Source organism: Gossypium hirsutum, chromosome A11 (genome assembly GCF_007990345.1).
Source record: "Gossypium hirsutum isolate 1008001.06 chromosome A11, Gossypium_hirsutum_v2.1, whole genome shotgun sequence".
Lineage (NCBI taxonomy): Eukaryota > Viridiplantae > Streptophyta > Magnoliopsida > Malvales > Malvaceae > Gossypium > Gossypium hirsutum.
In genome coordinates this window covers 62,879,999-62,902,842 of record NC_053434.1, presented here as the reverse complement: position 1 = coordinate 62,902,842, position 22,844 = coordinate 62,879,999, and the positions used below count along the sequence as shown (strand labels likewise).

Below are 22,844 nucleotides of genomic sequence, written 5' to 3'. Positions count from 1 at the left end.
CGGAAGCTGGATTCATCATCAAGACTTAAGATCTCTCCTCAATTTCCCTTCAGGAATTTTGGGTTTTCTTTATGTTTTGTATTCTTTATTCTTCTGAGATGTTTTCTTATTTAGTTATGAACTAAACCCCTAAATACCTAATGGGGATGAAACCTAAGACGAATCTTATTATTATTTTCTGAATCGTATGATAAATATTTAACTTGGTCTTAATTATGTGTTCTTAATTCTTGTTTTGATATCCCAGGATACTGATTCAAGATATGCTCTTATTCAGAGGAGGAGTAGACCCTATCTAAGAGTACATCTGTCATAATTAAGCGGAGTTGATTGCGCGCCTAGAAATAGGGTGACAAGATTTTGTTGGATTAGGGTGAAACCTAATAAAGGGATCCATAGATCGAGTTAATGCAACCCTTGAGTGTTAATTAGAGAAAAGTCTCGGTTATTCAATCTAGGGATTATATGTTACTAGTCTTGAATAGGGATAATAACATAACTTAAGGATCTCTACGGAAAACGTTGAATGAATAAATTGTCCGATTCGGAGCCAGAATAGCAAGTAAAGTCTAGGTGGATTTTTCCATAGGTATTGTCTTCATTCAATCGATTTTCCCAAAAGCAATTCCCCAATTCTTTTCTCTGTGAGCTCTTAGTTTAGATAATTAGTTATTACTAGTACCTTTAGTTCCTTTGGGCTCGACAATCTAGTCTTGCTAAAACTATATTACTGTTCGATAGGTACACTTGCCTACATCGCGATAATAGTTAGTTCAAGAACGAGTAATTATAAATATTTAAAACCTATCACGAAATCTCGCGATCAAGTTTTTAGCGCCGTTGCCGGGGAACTGAAATATTAGGAACACTTAATTTTTATTTCTTTAGCCATTTATTTTTCTTGCAATTTAATTTAATTTTATTGTTATTTATTAACTTCCTTTTTTTTTCTCTTGGCAGGCTTTCATAGTTTATGACAAGAAGAAATCCGTCGAGACCATTACTGTTTGATGAAGAAATCGATCACACAGTTCGTAGAAACCAAAGAGAAATATGACGAAGCTTAAGATGCACAAAGAACGAGCAAGAAGATGATACTTAACCCCCAACCGAAGAGATGGCTAAAAACCAAGGCAATCAGCTACCTCCTGCAATTGCGGTTAATTAAAATCCTGCTCCACGCACTATGTATGACTATGCTAAACCTTCTTTAATAGGAACTGAGTCAAGTATAGTTAGACCTGCTATTGCTGTGAATAATTTCGAACTAAAACCTAACACAGTTCAGATGATACAGCAATTCGTTTAGTTTGATGGTTTGTAGGATGAGGATCCTAATACTCACTTGGCGAATTTTTTGGAATTTCGTGACACTTTCAAAATTAATGGCGTTTCTGATGATGCCATGCACCTTCGGTTGAACTCGTTATCACGAGGGTCAATTACTACTTGAGAACAAATGACCGAAAAATTTTTACTTAAATATTTTTCGCCGGCTAAAATGGCTAAATTACGTAATGATATCTCTTCTTTTGTGTAGATGAATTTAGAAACACTCTACGATGCATGAGAGAGATACAAAGACCTTCTGAAAAGGTGCCCTCACCATGGGTTACCGGTTTGGCTCCAAGTACAAACATTTCACAATGGTCTGAATCCTTCGACTCGGAAAATGGTTGACACAGCTGCTAGCAAAACCATCGACAATAAAACACCGGAAGATGCCTATGAGTTTATAGAAGAGATGTCACTGAATAACTATCAGTGGCAAGTCATGAGGACAAAGCCAACGAAAACAACCGGCATTTATAACGTCGATTCCGTCACCATGCTTTCTAATCAGGTAGAACTCTTAAATAAAAAGATTGATGGTTTTCTTAATTCTTCACAGGTTCACCCAGTAATGCAGTGCGAAGCAAGTAGTGGTGGAACAAACCATTCGAAATACCAACCTTATGACCACAAGATGGATAACGAGCAATTAAATTACATGGGTAATAATCCTTGACCTCAAAACAATCCATACAGTAACACTTATAATGCAGGTTGGAGGAACGACCCCAATTTCTAGTGGGGTGGTCAAGGAAATCAAAGACCACAACATCCTCCGGGCTACCAACGACCACCCTACCAACAGGAAAAGAAGCCAAACCTTGAAGAGATGCTCCCAACGTTTATATCAGTGTCAGAATCCTGTTTCCAAAATACCGAGACAGCACTTAAAAATCAACAAGCATCGATCCAAGGACTCGAAACTTGGATAGGCTAGCTAACCAAACTAATCTCCGAACGACCACAAGGTATCTTACCAAGTACTACTGAACCTAAACCAAGGGAAAACCTCAACGCAACTAGTGCTCAAGATAAGGAAGGATTCATTGTGCCTGAGCCAGAATTGATGCAAGAAACTGTGGTGAGCAAAGGTAAAAGTGAGGTAAGTCGTAACAAAATGGTGAATGAAGAATATAAACCTCGTGTCCCATATCCTAACGTGACAAGGAAAGACCGCTCAGACGAACAATTCGATAAATTCCTTAAACTTTTGAAAAAATTACATATTAATTTTCCGTTTCTTCAAGCTTTGTCGCAGATGCCGAATGCAATGAAATTTTTAAAAGAGCTTTTAGTAAATAAGTGGAAGTTGGACGAAGCGTCGCATGTGGAGCTAAACGTAGTCTGCTCAGCTATTCTACAGAATAAGCTACCCCACAAATTGAAAGATCCAGGGAGTTTTACAATTCCTAGCTTAATTGGTAGTTTAGATATAAATCATGCATTAGTTGATTTAGGGGCTAGTATTAACGTTATGCCTTACAAAATGTTTAAGGAACTAGGTCTTAGGAAACCTAAACAAACTAGTGTAACACCCTGAACCCGAGACTGACACGGAATCGAACACGAGGTGTTAACAGACTTTAAACCCCTTATAACAAAAAAATTTCCCAGACACTGCCAATCTGCGTACTAGTCGCTTTAAAAATCATATCTTGAGTTTCACAACTAGAAAATCAGTTTCGTGATTTTTCCCTGAAACTAGACTCATATGCCCATCTACATATTTTTTTCTAGAATTTTTGGTCGGGCCAATTAGTACAGTTTATTAGTCAAAGTCTCCCATGTTACAGGGATCGACTACACTGACCTTTGCGCATTACGACCTGGATATCTCCCTGCACAGAGCTTCAATACTGATGCCGTTTGTTTCTATAGAAACTAGACTCAGAGAGGAATCTATACACATATAGTATGACTCCTAATTATCTCTGGTTAATTTATAGTGAATTTCCAAAGTCGGAACAGGGAATCCAGAAACCGTTCTGGCCCTGTCTCACGAGAACCTGAATATCTCTTAACATAATGTCCGTATGATTGTTTCGTTACTTTCCTATGAAATTAGATTCATCAAGGTTTGTTTGCATAATTTATTCACTATTTAATTCCCTTCATACTATTTTTAGTGATTTTCCAAATCTACATCACTGCTGCTGTCAGCATCTGCCTTTAAGGTAAACTTTACCTATTTCATGGTTTCCATGATTCAACTAGCCCTTTTTGCATAAATAGCACAATTTATGATAGTGATTAACCATTCCTATGGCTAATCCTTTGTCAAGCATATCCACACCGAATGATTATAACATTATACTCAAACACATATAAGCCATTTTCGCATGGCTATCCAAAATTATACAAGTCCAAAGGGTCCACGACCCACAACAAACGGGTAGTCCTATACATGCCATTTCGAAGTTCAACCAAAATTGTACCAAAAGGGGGCTTTGATAGTGTGGGCGACTTTGACCTCAAGATCCCGAGTCCGATAGCTGGAGAACCAAATCTATAAAACAGAGGAGCAATGAAACGGAGTAAGCAATTTATGCTTAGTAAGTTTTGAGCAATGAATTCCAGCACAACAAAAGTATAGCATTCATATAGCTAAACGGATAATTTCATATGCACAAATTTACGATATCGTACTTGCTTCACATTATCAACCCTTATGTACATACACAAAAGATCAACTCAGCCAAAGGCCGGTAGCTCGTTTATCAACTGAGCGAATACTTATTTGTAAGGGCTCAACTAAATTCAAGCACATACGAAACATACCTCAATGTTGGGATGTTTCGAGAGTATTAACTGGAATTTTACAGCAAGTTCATTCATTCCCAAATCACGTACCTTCGGAATTTAACCGGATATAGCTCCTCGTTCAAATGCCTTCGGGACATAGCCCGGTTATAGTAATTCGCACAAATGCCTTCGGGACTTAACCCGGATTTAGTAACTCGCACAAATGCCTTCGGGCTTAGCCCGGATTTAGTAACCCTGTAGTTTCCACGAGGGCCCCAGGAAGAACTGTTTCAAATACTTCGTGCTCGACCCTTAATTGCGAGCCGCTGCATCGACTAGGCTGCCGTAGAACAAGTCCAAATGACTGACGCGATTCGGGCTCTTCTAACCACCGACCCTTGGAAGCTGTTCTTCGGGATTATCGAGCCGACATACCTCGAGCTCATGATGGAACTATGCTCAATGTTCCATCTCCAGACCGTAATGACAAGGTATGATGATCCCGGCACGGTCCAATTTTTCCTAGGCAGATTAATCTGCCAGCTAAGCGTCCCACAGTTCGTTGCTGCTCTAGGCCTATATACGGAGGAGTTTTGCGAGGAGAATGAACTACATGTTCTTAGTCGCCACATACATTTCTCTCCCTCAAAGTGCTGGCACACTTTAACCCCTAGCACGACCTCGTACAATCCTAGCCGCCCTAAGGCATCAGTTCTCCCACCATCCCTGAGGTACTTACACGCTATTTTAGCTCACACGATTACAGGGAGGCGAAAGAACACTGGCGTCGTCAACACCCACGACGTCTAATTCCTATGGTGCATGTCGCAAGGGCACGTCATCAACTTTGCCTATTTCATTGCCCTTGCGATTCACTACCAGAAAGAGCGGCATCAAAAGGGGGTCATCTCCATTGGCCCCTACGTGACTAGGTTGGTGCGACACTTCGGGCTTCTCAACACCGCAGCCGAAGAATCATCCCTCACCCTCATCGGCCAGATGTCTCCACCAGGCATCTGAAGCATGCTTAGCATGAGGATGATCGAGAGGCACTAAGGAACCTACCCTCCCCAGTATCATTTCGCCCAATCTACCGAGGAGGAGGCCTACGAGGACATTCCTAATGATGTCCCCCCATAGTACGAGGACCCACCGACTCAGCTACCACCACCCGCTCGTCCATTTCATGCGGCGGCTTCATATGCTGACATCTCTGAGCGCCTCACCCGATTCGAGCAGCATCATTTTCAATGATTTGACAACATTGATGCTACTCTACAGCAGATTTGTCAGCACCTCCACATCTCATCGCCAGTCCCACCTCACAAACCATCCAGCGATGAAGATGTTTAGAAATATTTATTTATTATTTTATGTTTTTAATTTTTATTGAAACTACTTTTTATTTTTGTTAGATTTTAGAATTTTATTTTTAATTATTAATTTCGGTTATTTCTTTTCGAGTACTTATTCTTCCTAATATCCCCTAAAAAGTTCCTGATTTTATCACAGTTATATAGAGCTTTTAAGGTCATCATCACATAGGAACTAAAACTCCACTAGTAAAGGTTCTCCACGACTGTCATATCTTGCTCGACCACGACCATAGCTACCACTAGATATAATATTCTTTTGGTGTAGGACTTATAGCCTAATGAACCTCTACGACCGCCGGAGTATCCCCCTCCACTCTCGAACCGATCACTCTCCAAAACTCTAGTTCGAGGAATTCATCATACAGGAAGTTTCACTTCTCTCCTTATCTTATTTTTATACTCTAACATCTATCTTTGTACATTGAGGGCAATGTACATCTTAAGTGTCGGGGGGCATTCATTCATTATCAGAAAAATCCCTGAATAATCACCTTGTTCTCTTGAAAAACTCTCTTATCATATTTAGGATAAATTTTAATTGATTTATGATTTTTATTGATATTTCTTGAATTAAAACATAGGCATTTATGCATTGATTGGTTAAACTTTAAGACATTAGAGAATCAAGCATGATAAGTTGATTTTTAAGAATTTAAAATTATAGGTTATTTCCCAAGTCTAGGTATTACTTTGAGTTGGATTTCACGAGTCTAAACATCAAAAAAGCCATAATTTTTGTGAGTTTTTTGAGCCTTTTGAGCATCTATTAATTCTTTCTTGCTCTTTTTTTATCATTGCTTTTGAGTGCATCAGTATTGAACTGTTATTCTAAAACTTGCTTGATTATGCATGTTGAGACCACACCATTTGATTTGATATATCAAAATGATTAAGGCACTTAGGATTAACCCATTCATGCCATGAAAAGCCTACCTCCCCGATTAACCCCTAGTAAACCCCCTTGAGCCTAACAATCCATTTCTTGTATTACCCTTAATATTAACCTTTAACCCATTATTGTTGAAATCCCCTATATTAATCCCTATTTTTGTCAAGATTTGAGTTGAATGGACTGCCTAGCTATGTTTTGTTTTTAATAGTTAGTCTATATTATTTTAAGTTGTTCTTGTAAAAAAAACTATGTATACATATCTGTACTTTCATATTCTGAGAGAAGCTCTGTTGTACGCAAGTGAAGATTAACTCTTTTTCTAGTTAGGCAATTTTTCAATTCAATCTCGATTTTAACCCTCTCTTTCAACTTGTGACCACACCCCCTAACCAAGCCTCACTACAACCCTCTAAAGACCTTTTGATTGATGTATCATCTTAAATTATAGTGGTGGAGATTTGATTTACATGCAAGCCTATGGTAATAACTTTTCATTATTGACTATTGAGTGCTTCATTTATTGTCCTTAAACACCTCGAGTGATTTGAGTGAATCTTTAGTGAGGATGGGAAACTCTGTGATACTCTAAATCAAAGGTAATTACTTAGATGCAGAGAGACACCTATCTTTGCATGATTAAATACTCAACTTGGAATGTTTGAAACTTTTATGTTCTTTTAGTTGAATTCTCAATGTATGATTACCTATGGATTATTTTGAGATATTATCGATAAGAATTATAAGCTGAGGAGAAATTATTTTGATTATGAGTTGAGAATTTTGCTTGAGGACAAGCAAATGCTTAAGTGTGGGGGTATTTGATAAACCGTAATTTATACATATTTTTACCCCATGTTTAACGTATTTTATGGATGATTTACCATAAGAATTGGTGAATTTAATGCTCCTAATGCTTTAATTTCATGTTTTATACTTAGGAGAGCATAGGAGAGCGAAAGGAACTAGAAACGGGCCAAAAACGGAGAAAATGGGTCAAAGTATGAGATCAACACGGCCTGGACCTCCTCACACGGGTAGACCACACGGCTGTGTCAATCTGGCAGAATTGAAGCACGATTCACACGGGTATAGCACACGCCCGTGCCATTCTATTAGGCTCGAACACAACCTGAAGTAATCGTACACGGGCGTGTCACACAGGCGTGTCCCTGCCGAGCCCAAGTTAAGTCCAATTCGGAAAAGGCCACTTTTGAGGGCTTCTAGGCATTCCAAAGCCTATAAATACACCCTAGAGGAGGAAGAAAAAGGGGACGGAGAATGGGGAGTAAGGAATTACTGCAAAGAAGCCAATTGATCCATCTCGGAAATCGGACTCATCATAAGACTGAAGATCTCTCCTCAATTTCCCTTCAGGAGTTTTGGGTTTTCTTTATGTTTTGTATTCATTATTCTTCTAAGATGTTTTCTTATTTAGTTATGAACTAAACCCCTAAATACCTAAGTGGGATGAAACCTAAGATGATTCTTGTTATTATTTTCTGAATCGTATGATAAATATTTAACTTATTCTTAATTATGTGTTCTTAATTCTTGGTTTGTTATCCTAGGATACTGATTCAAGATATGCTCTTATTTAGAGGAGAAATATACCCTGTCTAAGAGTACATTTGTAATAATTAAGCGAAGTTGATTATGCGCCAAGAAATAGGGTGACAAGATTTTGCTGGATTAGGGTGAAACCTAATAAGGGGATCCATAGATCGAGTTCATGCAACCTTAGAGTGTTAATTAAAGAAAAGTCTCAGTTATTCACTTTAGGGATTAGATGTTATTAGTCTTGAATAGGGATAATAACATAACTTAGGGATCTCTACGGAACAAGTTGAATGAATAAATCGTCTGATTCGGAGCCAGAATAATAAGTAAAGTCTAGGTGGATTTTTCCTTAGGAATTGTCTTCATTCAATCAATTTTCCCAAAATCAATTCTCCTATTCTTTTGTCTGTGAGCTCTTAGGTTAGATCATTAGTTAATTAAAACAAAACCTCTTTATTCTTAGGCTAGATAATAAAAAGACAGTCATTACTAGTACTTTTAGTTCCTTTGGGTTCGACAATCCGGTCTTGTTAAAACTATACTACTGTTCGATAGGTACACATGCCTACATCACGATAATAGTTCAAGAATGAGTAATGATAAATATTCAAAACCTATCCCGAAACCTCACGATCATCATGCGACTAACTTGTATGATTAAGTAGGCCAAGAGAATTAACGACATTCATATTAAACTCTACTGTGTAATTGAGTATGGGATCCATGAAATGGTGAGTTCATGATTAGTTGAAAATGATCTTATGATAGTGATCATTATATGGCACTAAAATAGTTTTGGACAGCAGCAGTCGTTCGAATTTGAAAATCCACCAAAAATGGTTATAATCGAATTAGAGGTTTCAATTGAATACGAAATTAAAGCTTATTATGAGATATTTTAATTTTTGTGAGACAGAGTTAGAATGAGTTCGGAATCCCCTATTCTGACTTGGGAAAATCACTAGAAATTGTATAAAAATAATTATGGGTTAGAATTTATATGACAAAGCCCTTAATGAGTCTATTTTCAAGAGAATTAGATAGGAATATTATCCAGATCCCGTGCTAGGAGATAAATAAAGTTAGTGAGAAAAGGTTGAAGCTATCAAACAGCAGAATAAGGGTAACTTTGAAGAACAAACTGGACTTATTGACTAGAGCAAATGATCGCGTGATTTCTTAATAGGCTTTAAATATTTATAATTACTCATTCTTGAACTAACTATTATCGTGATGTAGGCAAGTGTACCTATCGAACAGTAGTAAAGTTTTAGCAAGACTGGATTATCAAACCCAAAGGAACTAAAAGTACTAGTAATAACTGTCTTTTTATTATCTAGCCTAAGAATAAAGAGGATTTTGTTTTAACTAACTAATTATCTAAACTAAGAATGCACAGAGAATGAAATTAGGGAATTACTTTTGGAAAAATCGATTGAATGAAGACAATACCTAAGGAAAAATCCACCTAGACTGTACTTGTTATTCTAGCTCCGAATCGGACGATTTAGTCATTTAACTTGTTCCGCAGAGATTCCTAAGTTATGTTATTATCTCTATTCAATACTAATAACGTCTAATCCCTAGATTGAATAACCGAGACTTTTCTCTAATTAACCCTCTAGGGTTGCATTAACTCGATCTATGGATCCCCCTATTAGGTTTCACCGTAATCAGGCAAAATGTTGTCACCCTTTGTCTAGGGGCGCAATCAACTCCGCTTAATTATGACAAATGTACTCTTAAACAGGGTCTATTCCTCCTCTAAATAAGAGCTTATCTTGAATCGGTATCCTAGGATATCAAACAAGAATTAAGAACATATAATGAAGAACAAGTTAAATATTTATCATACAATTCAGAAAATAATAACAAGATTCGTCTTAGGTTTCATTCCTCTTAGGTATTTAGGGGATTTAGTTCATAACTAACTAAGAAAACATCTCAGAATAATAAAGAATACAAAACATAAAGAAAACCCAAAACTCCTGAAGGGGAATTGAGGAGAGATCTTTAGTCTTGACGATGAATCCAGCTTCTGAGATGAATCAATCAGCTTTCTTGGAGTAATTCCTTACCCCCTACTCTGTCCCCCCTTTTCTTCCATCTCTAGGGTGTATTTATAGGCTTTGGAATGCCTAAAAGCCCTTAAAATTAGCCTTTTCTGAATTGGACTCAACTTGGGCTCGGTAAGGACATGCCCGTGTGAGATTACTTCAGGTCGTGCTCAAGCCTGCCAAATTGACACAGCCGTGTGGTCTGCCCGTGTGAGGAGGTCTAAGCTGTGTTGATTTCGTACTTTGGCCCATTTTCTCCGTTTTTGGCCCGTTTCTCGTTCCTTTTGCTCTCTTATGCTCTCCTAACTGTAAAACATGAAATTAAAGCATTAAGAGCATTGAATTCACCAATTCCAATGGAAAATAATCCATAAAATGCATTAAACATGGGGTAAAAATATGTAAAAATTACAGTTTATCAGTAAAACTTCTATAAAATTTTATGGTAAGAAGATATGTGAGTCTATTTTCAAAGAAAATTTTCGGATCTTAATTTAGAGTTCTGCAGCTCTAGTTATAAATAACATAGTGTCTATGACTCGAGTAGACAACTTGACTGGAATATGAATAAATAGAGGAATCATGATTGTATTTCTTTGAAATCATGTTTAAGATTTGATAGTAACATGTTGATAAATTGCTTATTATTATCATATGGACTTCCTAAGCTTTAAGCTTACTCCTTCCTCTCCATTTCTTTAGTGTTCTCAGGTCGGCTCAAGGTTGGAAACCATCGGAGGCAGCATCATACTATCAAGTCATCATTTTGGAAGTATCAACTTATATATATATGTTAAACTGTTACAAGTGAGTGGCATGTATAAAGACTTAGTTTTTATGTTAGACGTTATCATGAGTAGCCAAATGTATTGGCTTATGTTGATTCATTGTATATAGCCATGGGATGTTGCTTATAATGTTTTGACTTATAAGCCTAATTATCCTTATTATTTGTTAATGCCTTACGATGTGATTATAATTGTTTACTATGAATGAATAGTATAACATATGTGCATGAGAATGCCTTAGGACCATTCGAGGTGGTCATGGCTATGAAATAAATGCATAAATTGGCATTAAGTTGATAATGATTGGACATGGACATTTTTTGAATAAGTAGAGATTAATCATTGGGTAATATGTTATGGTTGGTTATTAAAAACGTACCTTAGTGAGGCATGCTAAATCATTAAAATGATGCTATGGTATGTGTCTTTAAAGTGGTTAAGTTTGTGAAAGATTAAGGCAACAAAAAGGCTTGGAAAATAGCCTAAGTGCTAGCCACACGGGCAGAGACACGACCATGTGTCTCAGCCGTGTGGAGGACACGGCCTAGCACATGGGCGTCTGGCCTTGCTATGTGGTTCAATTTGTTTTGCTGACATCATAAATAGAGAGTTACACGGCCTGAGGACACGGGCGTGTTGAAGACACACGGGCGTGCGACCCTGTTTCATGAAAATTTTTCTAATTTTTCCCAAAACTTTCTAAAGTTTTTGGTTTAGTCCCAAACCGCCTTTAATGCATGTTTAGAGCCTCAGTAGCTCGTGTAAGGGACATTATGCATGTGATTGAATGTTTTTAATTTAAATGAAATTTTATGGTCCAGTTTTATGAAATGGTGTACGTTTAAGTCCGATAACTTCTCGAACCCTATCTTGGTATCGGATACGAGTAAAAGGGTGTTACAATTAGTGGTATCAGATCTATGGTTTAGTCAGTTCTTGGACTAACCTAGCGTGAATGAGAGTCTAGCTATACATGATGTCTCGTGACGCGAATGAGATCTTGTTTGGACAGAGGTACTCTCCAACTAAGCTACACCGACCATGTTAAATGTGATGCTAAGGTATTCGTGTGAAGTATAGTCATGATAAGCCTGGATTCAGAAAATTATGAATAAAAGTTCATGATATACATGATAACATGTGAGATGGAAATTCATGTTGCAATAAATACCCATGCTGGTTTGATGTTCATATGATGTTCTACAATTGACTTGATTAAATGAAGGTGATAAATAGAAATCCACAAAGGTATGAATAGAGGATTATATTATGATGAGCTTACCTATGTGTAATCTATAATTCCATGATGTATATGATTGATTTATTTGAACGAATGCATGTGTTTGAGTAACTTATCAAAAATGTTGATGGAATAAATGTCTATAATTCCATGATGTATATTGATTTATTAGAAGTGTATAATTGTTATGAAATTTTAAATTGGAGGTCCTTAAATGATAATTAGACCAAAGAATAATTTTTTGGACAAAAATGGACATGGAAGGGTAAAATTTTAAAGATGAGTAAAAAGGGCATTCTGGTAAATTGGTAATTAAATGGACTAAAACTCAAAATAAAAGCCAAAAACCCTTGTCCATCTTCTTGTTTGGCCTAATGTAGCAAGGAGGAAGCCATGGTTAGGGTTTTCAAGCTTCGAAGCTCCAAGCGAGCCCCGTTTTTAATGTTCTTTGCATTTTTGAAATTCTTGTAACATGATCTACTCATTTCTACCCATATTTTAAGCTAGGGTTCATGTTTAAAAATTGACCCATGCAAGACATGTTAGTATTTAGAAGATGAATGGAAGAATATGAAAGATTAAAGCATGTTTAGCAACTTTTACTAAGTGATTTTCATGAAAATGCATAAAAAGGACTAAAATTTAAAAGTTGAAAAAAGGGTAGTAATCACGTAAATAAAAGAGAAATGTGGGATGCTATAAAAGCAAAAAGGGTTTGGCTATGCTTAAAGTACAAGAAAATTGAGCACATTTCATTTTACGAGCCTAGGGACCAATGTGCAAATATGTAAAAGTTTAGGGGTCAAAATATAAATTTGCAAAAGTATGAACTATGGACCCATTTGAATAATGTGAGTAATAAATAAGTTATATTTGAAATGTTAGATCAAGAAAACAAGATTCGGGCTTGAACGAGTTTGAATGAGGTGAAGCACTAATTCGAAATAAATAGTCATACTCGAACCCGAGGTAAGTTCATATGGTAATAATAATGCAATATCATGCTTGAATTGTATTTCTCTATTATTATGGCGTAAAGTGTATGATTTAATATATTAGAAGAATTTATGGATGATGAATATGATGTGAAAAATGTAATAAATGTTAAATTACTATTACATGAGTTGTCTGATTTGCTACATGGTTGAACCCGACGAGGATTCGACAAGTAAGTTCGTGTAAATTGAATGTATACTTTTCATAAATCGTAATTTATACATATTTTCCCCCATATTTAACGCATTTTATGGGTGATTTTCCATTAAAATTGGTGAATTCGATGCTCCTAATGCTTTAATTTCATGTTGTACACTTAGGAGAGCATAGGAGAGCGAAAGGAACGAGAAATGGGCCAAAAATGGAGAAAATGGGCCAAAGTATGAAATCAACACAGCCTGAACCTCCTCACACGGGCAGACCACATGGTCGTGTCAATCTGGCAGAATTGGAGCACGACTCACACGGGCATAGCACACGCCAATGCCATTCTAATAGGCTCGAACACGGCCTGAAGTAATGGCACACGGGCGTGTCAGACGGGCGTGTCCCTGCCGAGCCCAAGTTAAATCCAATTCGGAAAAGGCCACTTTTGAGGACTTCTAGGCATTCCAAAGCCTATAAATACACCATAGAAGAGGAGAAAAAAGGGGAGACGGAGAAGGGGGTAAGGAATTACCCTAAGGAAGTTGATTGATCCATTTCAGAAGCCGAATTCATCATCAAGACTGAAGATCTCTCCTCAATTTTCCTTCGGGGTTTTGGGTTTTCTTTATGTTTTGTACTCTTTATTCTTCTGAGATGTTTTCTGATTTAGTTATGAACTAAATCCCCTAAATACCTAAGGGGAATGAAACCTAAGACGAATCTTGTTATTATTTTCTGAATTGTATGATAAATATTAAACTTGTTCTTAATTATGTGTTCTTAATTCTTGTTTGATATCCTAGGATACTGATTCAAGACATGCTCTTATTCAGAGGAGGAATAGACCCTGTCTAAGAGTACTTTTGTCATAATTAAGTGGAGTTGAGTGCGCGCCTAGAAATAAGGTTACAAGATTTTGCCGGATTAGGGTGAAACCTAATAAGGGTATCCATAGATCGAGTTAATGCAACCCTAGAGTGTTAATTAGAGAAAAGTCTCGGTTATTCAATTTAGGGATTAGACGTTATTAGTTTTGAATAGGGATAATAACATAACTTAGGGATCTCTGCAGAACAAGTTGAATGAATAAATCATCTGGTTCGGAGGCAGAATAACAAGTAAGGTCTAGGTGGATTTTTCCTTAGGTATTGCCTCAAGTCAATCGATTTTCCCAAAAGCAATTCCCCAATTCTTTTCTCTGTGCGTTCTTAGTTTAGATAATTAGTTAATTAAAACACATAAAACCCATTTTATTCTTAGGCTGGATAATAAAAAGGCAGTCATTACTACTACTTTTAGTTCCTTTGGGTTCGACAATCCGGTCTTGCTAAAACTATACTACTGTTCGATAGGTACACTTGCCTACATCGCGATAATATATAGTTCAAGAACAAGTAATTATAAATATTTAAAACCTATCACGAAACCTATCAATTTAGGTACACTTGCCTACATCGCGATAATATGTGCTCTTTGATGTTATGAGATATTGATAGTCATGGTATAATAATTCATGTTATATGAATGTAATGATGAAAAGAGGTCCAAAGCTCCCAGTTGAATGAAAAGGATGTCCAATGGATTTTCCTAAAAAGGAATTGACGGTAAAAAGAATCTAGCCCGGACGGGTGTTCCTGATGTGATCTAGTCTCCCGAAGAATATGTGTTTAAATAGATTTAGCTCGGACAGGTAGTCCGAATTAGGATCTGAATTAAGCCTGGACTGGTAATTCAGATCCGAGCTCATTGGAGTAATTGTCATTGCAGGGTATTTAGCCTGGACTGGTAATTCTGACATTGCTCTATGAGTTTATACTATGGGAGATTTAGCCTGGACTGGTAATTCCATCGTAAGATTTAAGGTTCACAAGAGTGCATTCGTTGAAAAGGTCACTAACATGAATTGACGATAAATGATTTAGTATGCTATAAGTGTACTATGGAATATCCATTGAGAATTTGAGGAATTTTACGGGATTAATATGAGAAATGGAATTGGAATACTTGTAATGATGAGATCATCTAAGACTATTATTATCGTGTATTGTCATGTGACTAACTTGTATGATTAAGTATGCCAAGAGAATTAACGACATTCATATTAAACTCTATTGTGTAATTGAGTATGGGATCCATGAAATGGTGAGTTCATGATTAGTTGAAAATGATCTTCTGATGGTGATCATTATATGGCACTAAAATAGTTTTTGACTACAACAGTCGTCTGACTTTGAAAATCCACCAAAAAATGGTGGAAATCGAATTAGAGGTTGAATTAAATATGAAATTAAAGCTTACTGAGTCTAGTTTCATATAAAGGAAACTTTGTAAGCAAAGGAATTTCAATAATGAGATATTTTATTTTTTGTGAGATAGAGTTAGAATGAGTTCAGAATCCCCTTTTCTCACTTAGGAAAATCACTAGAAATTGTATAAAACTAATTATGGGTTAGAATTCATATGAAGAAGCCCTTAATGAGCCTATTTTCAATAGAATCAGATGGAAACATTATCCAAATTCCTCACTAGGAGATAAGTAAATTTTAGTGAGAAAAGGTCGAAGCTGTCAAATAGTAGAACAGTGGTAACTTCGAAGAATAAACTGTACTTATTGGCTAGACCAAAACTTCTGCAAAATTTTACAGTAAGAAGATATGTGAGTCTAGTTTTAGAAAAGAATTTTGTATCTTAATTTAGAGTTCTGTAGCTCTAGTTATAAATAATTTAGTGTCTATGACTCGAGTAGATAGCTTGACTAGAATATGAGCAAATAATGGAATCATGATTGTATTTCTTTGAAATCATGTTGAAGATTTGATAGAAACATGTTGATAAATTGCTTATTATTTTCATATGGGCTTGCTAAGCTTTACGTTTACTCCCTCCTCTCCATTTCTTTAGTGTTGTTAGGTTGGCTCAAGGTTGAAAATCGTCGGATGCAGTATCACACTATCAAGTCATCATTTTGGAAGTGTCGACTTATATATATATGTTAAGCTATTACAAGTGAGTTGCATGTATAAAGACTTAGTTTTTATGTTAAATGTTATCATGAGTAGAAAAATGAATTGGCTTATGTTGATTCATTTTATATAGCCATGGGATGTGGCTTATAATGTTTTGTCTTATACGCCTAATTATCCTTACTATTTGTTAATGCCTTACGATGTGATTATAATTGTTTACTATGAATGAATAGTATAACATATGTGCATGAGAATGCCTTAGGACCATTTGGGGTGGTCATGGCTATGGAATAAAAGCGTAAGTTGGCATTTAGGTGATAATGATTGAACATGGACATTTGTTGAATAAGTAGGGATTAATTAGTAGGTAATATGTTATGGTTGGTTGTTAAAAACGTACCTTAGTGAGCCATGCTAAATCATTAAAATGATGCTATGATATGTGTCTTTAAAGTGGTTAAGTTTGTGAAAGATTAAGGCAACAAAAAGGCTTGAAAAATAGCCTAAGTGCTAGTCACACGGGCAGAGACACGGCCATGTGTCTCAGCCGTGTAGAGGAGACAGCCTAGCACACGGGCGTCTGGCCTGGCCGTGTGGTTCAATTTGTTTTGTTGACATTATAAATAGAGAGTTACACGGCCTGAGGACACAGGTGTGTTGAAAACACACGGGCGTGTCCTTGTGTCCACACGGGTGTGTGACCCTGTTTCATGAAATTTTTTTTAAGTTTTTCCAAAACTTTTTAAAGTTCTCGGTTTAGTCCCAAACCACCTTTAATGCTTGTTTAGAGCCTCGGTAGCTCATGTAAAGGACATTATGCATGTGAAATTTTTTTAATTTAAATAAAATTTTATGGCCTGATTTTATGAAATGGTGTACATTTAAGTCCAGTAACGCCTCGAACCCTGTCCTGGCATTGGATACGGGTAAATGGGTGTTACAATATCCCCATTTTCACATTTCAGTTCAATGAATTTCCTTCTAAAATTTACTATGACATCATGGGTAGCAACCAATCCATACCAAAAATAACGTCAAATTCATCAAACGGAAATAACATGAGGTTAGCTGGAAAACGATGACCTCTAGTTGTCAAGGGACAATTTATACATACTTGGTCATCTAATACATGCTTGCCTAATGGGTTTCTACCCTTTACCACAAATTCTGTAGACTCGACAAGCATATTCATGCTAGACACCAGTTTCACAAAAGCATACGAATGGGTAGACCCTGGATCTATCAAACCAACAACAGAAATATCGTGAAGAGAAAAAGTTCCCGTAATCACATCCAGCGACGATGCCTCTTCGCGAGTGCGATTGGCATAAGTCCTTGCAGGCGCTCTGCCCTCGAACCTCATGGTAGAATCTCTAGGTGCACCTCTACTGCTAGCACTTCTTTCCTGGTTCTTCAGTGGTCTACCTCTCGAAGGAGCATTACTTGCTCTCACATCTTGCTTTTCGTCTTTCTCACCTATTTCAGGACAGTTTTGGATGAAATGGTTTAATGACCCACATTTGAAACAGCCTCTTTCATTCCCTCGACACTCACCAAAATGGCATCTACCACACTATGAACATTCTAGTTTGTTTGGTCAAGCACCACTAACACTCACAATAGAAGTGGTTTGAGCTTTAGACGTCGTGTACTGCTTATTCTTATTTCTACTCGAGAATCCCACTGAAGCATTTGATTGGGTGGTGAACTCTCTCGATCTCTTAGATGAGGACTGATGTGATTTCCCCATCTGTCTTTTCCTTGAGTCAGGAGACTCAATATTAGCTTTGCTCTTTTCTTTGGTCAATTCTTCTGCCTTGCAAGCTCTTTCAACTAAAATCACAAATTCCCTTAACTCTAAGATGCCAACTAATAATCGGATGTTTTCATTCAATCCATCCTCAAATATCTTGCACATGATAGCTTCAGTATATACGCACTCCCTGGTGTATTTGCTGAGCCTTACAAACTCATGCTCATATTCTGTTACTGTCATTCGGCCTTGCTTCAATTCTAGAAATTCCTTCCTCTTCTGATCTATAAACCTCTGACTAATATACTTCTTTCAAAATTCCTCTTGGAAAAACTGTCATGTAAACTTTTCCCTTGGTACAACCGACAGAAGGGTGTTCCACCATTGGTAGGCCGAGTCTCGTAGGAGTGACACAATACACCTCATTCACTCCTCAGGTGTACAAGACAACTCATCGAATACCCTAATGGTATTTTCTATCCAGAACTCCGCCTTCTTTGGGTCATCATCTACATTTGCCCTAAATTCCTCAGCTCCCTGCTTCCTAATTCTATCAACTGGAGGTTTCTTCTTTCATAACATCTCCACCCCTTAGGGCGCTATGGGTTTAGGTTGAGGGATTGGAGGGGTGGGGGAGGTGGAGTGTTCAGGTTTGCACGAATAAACTCTAAATACCAGGCATCCATCATATAGAGGTAGGCTTCTCTAGCCCTTCCACCCTGACTTAGTGTAATGAGAGCTGACGCATTACTCTCCACACATCTGCTACTGCTCCGTCGGGAGTCGTCACACGATCACAATGTATTTATGGTATGTATAACTAGACTTGTACACTCTCTACGTGTGTCCAAGAATCGACTAAACTATAGCTCTGATACCACTAAATGTAACACCCCTCACTTGAGTTCAATGCCATAATAGGATATGAGGTGTTACCAGACTTAAACACATACATTCAAATATTTTTGGGTCATAAAATTTTGCTCATTCTTTAAAACTTTAAAACTTTCTCTTAACGACCCTAATGTAGACCTATGAGGTCCAAAACACACTTTGGAAATGGTTCAGAAATAAACTAAACACTTTAGGGAAAGCTTTGTAAAATTTCCATGTAGACAGGGGCACATGCCCGTATGGAAAGGTGACACGCCCGTGTGTCATCTTCACGTGGCCATGTTGAAGGCCTGTGTGGCTCACACAATCTGAACATATCGAAACACGCCCGTATCCCTAGCCCGTGTGAATTTAATTCTTGATTCAAACCTACAGGGGTTTTTACACGGCATGGCACACACTTGTGTCCATGGCCCGTGTCCCCCACACGGCCAGGACACGCCCGTGTCTTAGCCCGTGTACAAAAATCTTGACATTCTGTTTCTGACGTTAGCAACCCTTTAGGGGTACACGATCATGATACACGCTCATGTACTAGGTTGTGTCCTCTACACGGTTGGGACACATAGCCGTATCTCCACCCGTGTGGTTACTACTGTGCATTTCGTTTTGCCAACTTTAGGAAAAGGGGACACACGACCTTACCACACGCCCATGGGGCAAGCCGTGTGTCACAGACTGTCTAGACACACGCCCGTGTGTCTGCTCGTGTGGACAAAAACAAGGCTATCTACCAAGCCTTTTTGCCACCTTTACTTGCACCAACCTATACAACATCAAACATAACCAACCCAAGCATAAACACACATAACCAAAACAGCCACAACAACGAGAATTTTCATCAAATGCATTTAATAATAATCAATATTAGTCAACATCAAGGGCCTATACAAAATGAATATCACCTTCATATGAGCCAACATTTGTGGCTATACTAATATGACACTAAAAAAAAGATCAAGTTCCTATACATGCCACACTCAAAACATTTAAACTAGTTATACCAAAAGCTTCAGGTGATAGTGTGATCGATGCCTCCGACGTCCCTTGATTCCCGATTTTAACTTGGCGGCACTATAAGAAAATGGAAAAGAGAGGGAGTAAGCATAAAGCTTAGTAAGTTGCATGTAAATAAGTAACAACATCAACCATGCATATTTAAACACATAGCATGTTATAAACCAACACAACATTCTTGAGTGCACAAAGGTAGATATCACTACATACTTATACATTACAAATATAAGCCAAAGATTAAAAAACCATCCTAAAATAATTTTCATAGATAGAACTTACTCATGTTATACTTACAATCAAGGCAACATAACTAGACTTATATCTCATGTGTTTCGAATAAAAACCCGTGAAACCATTTGGAATACTAAAGGATATTTGGTAAGCCTCCCACAAGAGAGCAAATTGCCGACGCTATGTCCCAGGCATGGTCTTACACTGGCTTACATGTCGAGGCCGATGCCATGTCCCAGACATGGTCTCACATTAGCTCTCGTCTCAATACCGATGCCATGTTCCAAACATGGTCTTACACCAGTTCTCATATTGTGGCCGACGCCATGTCCTAGACATGGTCTTACACTAGCGCACATATCAACACTGGTGCCATGTCCCAGACATGGTCTTTCACTAGCTCTCATAATATGGCAGATGCCATGTTCCAAACATGGTCTTACACTAGCACACATATCACTCAAATGTCATGGCATGGATATCCAATCTATTCCTAGGTTCAACCAAGAATTTATCATGTTAAATTTCATCATGCATTATTCATAAGTATATTCAACCATATTATTCAAAATCAATCATTCAACACATAATAACAATAAAGTTGCCTTACTTATGTACAACTTACCTCGGTATACAAAAAGTGGGGGACTAGATTGAATTAGTCTACTAACTTGGCCTTCCACCCTATCTAGGTCTGAATTTCGTATTTCTTGATCTAAAATGATAAAATTCACTAATTTAATCATCACATCAATCAAAACATTTCATAATTCATATTTTTGCAAAATGACCATTTTGCCCCTAGACTTTCACAAAATTACAATTTTACCCCTAGGCTCGTAAATCGATTTTTATCAAATTTTCTCATTAACCAAGCTTAGCGTAATTATTTTTATACCTATAGAATCTCAAGATTTCAAATATTTCACACAATTACCATTCATTTAACCAACTTCACAAAATGGTCCATTTTAGATGTTTTTCATGAACACCACTTCATAGAAGGTGTTTACTTAACAACCATAACTCATTTTCTCCCATAAAGTTTCGACTAACAACATAAATACTCTCATGGTAAACCTCCAAACTCTCAACCCTTTTGCAAAATAGTCCCTTCATTATCTTAGCTCATGTTATAAGGGTCCCAAAATTATAAAAATCATAAAAAATAACCATCTAAATAACTTACTTGCAAGAGGATAGCTTGGCTGAAGTTTTAAGCTCCAAAAACCCTTATTTTTCTGAGAATTTCGGTGGAGAAGAATAACACTATAGCCTTCCTTTTCTTTATTTTATTTTAGTCAAATAAGTCACCAAAAACTCACCTAACCTTGACATTTTGATTTTCTGTGTCCCTATGGCCGGCCATCTCATTAATAAAAGGCTATTTGGCTGAATTTTTAAGCTCTAGAAACCCTTATTTTTTCTGAGAATTTCGGTGGAGAAGAATAACATTATAGCCTTCCTTTTCTTTATTTTATTTTAGTCAAATAAGTCACCAAAAACTCACCTAACCTTGACATTTTGATTTTCTGTTTCCCTATGGCCGGCCATCTCATTAATTGTGACAGCCCTAATGTGACCCTAGTCGGAAAGTGGTTTCGGGACTACAAAACCGAGTCATAAAAATAATTAATTGTTATATTCTATGCTTATTATGTGTGTACATGCATATGTGGAAGTTTCATTCCCTAATTTTGCCAATTGCATGAGGAATTATTAAATAGGGATCAACATGAGACATGGTGAAATATGATAGGCTAATTTTAAAGGGCTTATTAGTGCATGTCAACACAAGGGTGGACTTGCATGTCAAATTGCCCAATTCCCTTATAGTGGCCGGCCAAGATAGATTGATGATGGGCAATATATTTGTTTGAATTAGATATTATAATAAGAAATTGGGTTATTGGAGATAAAATAAATTAAAGAAAGGAATTAAAAAGGAAAAAGATGAATAAAATAAGGGAGGAAGAAGGAGTGGTCATCCTTTTCCTTGTTACAATTGCCGTGAGTGAGGGAAAGAAAGGTGAAGAAGTTTGGCCATGCTTGTACCTAGGTTGAGGTATGTTTGATGTTATTTTTTTTGAAATTCATGCATGTTTTTAGTTGTTAGTTTAAGTTCTACCTAGCCCATGGTTTAAATTTTTGCTATTGATGGAGATGATATTCGGCCATGGGTGTTGTCTTTCTTGGTTGATGTTTTGATGTTGTGGTGATGAGGCATGAAGATGATTGAGCTTGAGTGTTTAATAAAAAGGATTGGATGTGAAAGTGTGTGAGGAGTAGAAATGATGGGTCTTAGCAACTTCATGAAGGTTCGGCCATGGTGCTTAAATATTGTACTTGTGTTTAACCCTAGGATTAATTAGTTATATGGTTAGTATAGGTATGGGTGACCGAATATGAGAGCATGAATAGATGAAGAGTTTGGTGAATCGATATGTGGTAAATGTTAAGTGTTAAATGAAATGGAAATGATAGATTAATGTTGCACATTCGGCTATAGTTAGGCATGTTGATGATTTTATCTTGACTTAGATAATTAGGCATAAAAGGGTGGTAATGAGGTTGAAGTTGTTGAATGGTTAGTTGGGTAACAAATGAAGCATTCGGCCATATTGGGTAAAAAAAATGGGTCAAGTGTTCATGAGATGAAATTTTGTGATTAGATGAATTATAGGTGATAGTATAGATATACATATTCGGCCATCACTTGGGAGCTTATGTGATGTTGAGTTTAAAATTAGCAAAGGTGATTACCGAATGTCCAAGTATGCATATGCATGTGTGATTAGATTATTGATAGTATGGTAATTGCATAAGGTTATTAGCCGAATAGCTAAGAACATAAGG

The 22,844-nt window shown here is 37.0% G+C and overlaps 1 non-coding gene across 1 annotated transcript; it reads right to left on the bottom strand.

Annotated features, from left to right (window-relative positions):
- Nucleotides 1-1,507: 1,507 nt before the first annotated feature.
- LOC121210704 (small nucleolar RNA R71) lies at nt 1,508-1,614 on the bottom strand. The gene has a single exon (XR_005905818.1). It is a non-coding gene; the product is annotated as a small nucleolar RNA R71 (small nucleolar RNA).
- Between the last annotated feature and the right edge of the window lie 21,230 nt (nt 1,615-22,844).